Here is a 2,634-nt window from a genome sequence, read left to right on the forward strand (position 1 = left end):
TGTGTGTGCATGTTGTCGCAAATCGTCAATTTTTCTGTAAAGATCTGTCGTAAAATGGCCATAAAAAGATTGTTTCGTTGGAAAGGTATTCAATGCTCTACAACTTTCATCAAGGAAGTTTTCCCAAATTCTCAATTAATAATGGGGTTATGATCGTTGGAAGTAAGACCTTCTATAAAGGCAAACAAAGAAGGCTTTCGACTTTGTTTCATTTTTTTTGGACTTAGACGGTCATGATTCAAAACCGTACGAAGTTACGAGGTGTTACAATATCTCCCTTAACGGATTTTTTATTTGGTATTTGGTACTATGTGACTACATGAACGTGGAAAACTGACATGAAACATAGAGGCTACTAGCATGAAACATGGTTACATGGAAACATGAATGTTTTGAGGCATGAACATGGGCGGATAGTTAGACGTAAGCATGGAACATGAGGCATAACATGACATGGGGCATGGAAGCGGTATGACATAGTTTCATGAAAACATTGGTGCCAAAACATGAGACATGAATAGCGCAATACGTGAACGAGCGTGAGCATGAGGCATGAATACATAAGCGACATTATAACTCTTCTCCAAAATGTCATTAAGCTCATTAATTCGATATAATAATTCTTGCCCGACACACAACATATCCCTTGCTTTCCTTAACAACGTCTCTCCTATAAAATGTCTTTGAAATCTCGTTTTATAATAATTAAATATTACTTACTCGTCGGCTTTTCGTATACGTACGTACCCTTCGTAGGTCTAGGCGTATGCCTAATGGAAATTTCCAAGGTGTAACATTTTCCCTCTCTTTTGGAACATTTGTCCTTGAATGTTAACATTCGGGATACAAATGGTGCAACCTTTGTAGCCCGTAATATCATTGCCTCACAGACTATATCACAAGCACTATTACGACCAAAAAATGAAAAGAAAGCTTACATACCTGAAAATCTTGGTGTTTCATCATAAATCTCCTCTTTGAAAACGAGTGCGAGTGCATGGATCTCATACCCTCCCTCGGCTTCCCATGTAACCCTCCAACTTTCGACTTCTTCACAGGACTTTCTAGGCTACTTCCTTAGTCCTCAACTTGAAGGATCAAAAAATCAGGTGGAGCATCATGGCTTTTTCTTCACTGACAAAGGTCTATCGCCTCATCGCTTGTGGACACATGAAACACGAGATGTAAGCAGCCAAATCTTGTGGCAACTTAAGTTCATAGGCTACTAGGCCGATCTTTCGCGAATTCTTTGGAATATATATTTGTGGCTGAGTTTTGCCTTTCAAATCTCTGACACCTTAAAGGACACATCGTATTTGAAAATTCTAAGCCTCACATGTGTAAGACTTTATCGTCGTTTTCAAATGCTCGTATGTATTAACCTTTCTTCAAAGCTTGGTAACCAAATCTAGTCCATCAAACCAACCAATTGGTGTTTTGTGCCATCCCAATACTAGCATGGTAATTATTTTTGTAAGTAAACTCGATAAGGTGGGTCATCTAATTACACGTTGAAATCAAGACACATGGTTACTGTGTGAGATACTAAGCGAATATACAGTGAGATAAAAGGGATAACGAATGATAGCGAATAAAAGATATAAGTGATTTGCTGTGTGAAAATGTCGAAGTATTGAAAAAAAAAAATCATGAATATTATAACATGGAACTGGAATAGTGTATATAATTGGATCAAAGAAAGTTGTGCTAGGGTTCACCTTGGTACCCAATAGAAAAAGATTTTCGGAAGTTCGTTGTGTTAATCTGAAATAATGGACACTAGGGTCCCAATAAAATTTCATTAACATATAGCTTGGCATAATCTTACATTTCCATGCGGCAATCTTAGCGCAGAAATATATATATAAATGCAAATTAAATCATGCCTCCCTGGTTTGAGAGGGGTAGACCTAGAATGGTGATCAATGGTTCTCAGTCCATCTGCATAATACTGCCTTGATATCTCAAGGTACCATTATCTCCCTAGTTACTAAAACTTTCTATGTGAAATCTATGACAAGTAGGTATGATCTCTAACTTCAATAACTATGCCATGTTAGGCAATAACTCCACCCGTAATCTAATCAAATTCCTAGCTTGGAATGACCTTAGCATAAATTAAGTCCCATACTTGATTTTTTTTTTTTCTAGATACTTTCTAAAAACTCTTAGTACGGTGGTGCGCTAAGTCTTTCACGAGCACCTTAAGATTTCTTGTAAAATTATGACACTAATTAAATAGCTTTTTGCTAATCGATAGTAATTGAACTTGACACGATCCATTTGTTGATCATTCTACTCACTTCGGGTTAGACATATTCCCTATGGAGACTATCTCATCATGCCAACCTTTTTTAAGGTTCTTCATATCTCATACACCCTTCGGGTCTTCGATTATCATTTGGACGTCTTTGGAATTTATGTAATGGCCAGACAAGGCTAACGTCTTATACTTACAAATTCTTCCCTTTTGATGGGATCCAATTAACATTCCTTACATGCAATTCCTTTGTACTCTCTGACTTTTTTTTTTTTGACTCACGTTTGACCAATTTCTCATGAAGAAAAAGTGTTACGGGTTGCTCTTGTATTCGTAAATGGCATGTCTATCTTAAGACTTAACTACTGCTACAA

Source organism: Lycium ferocissimum, chromosome 9 (assembly GCF_029784015.1).
Source record: "Lycium ferocissimum isolate CSIRO_LF1 chromosome 9, AGI_CSIRO_Lferr_CH_V1, whole genome shotgun sequence".
Classification (NCBI taxonomy): Eukaryota; Viridiplantae; Streptophyta; class Magnoliopsida; order Solanales; family Solanaceae; genus Lycium; species Lycium ferocissimum.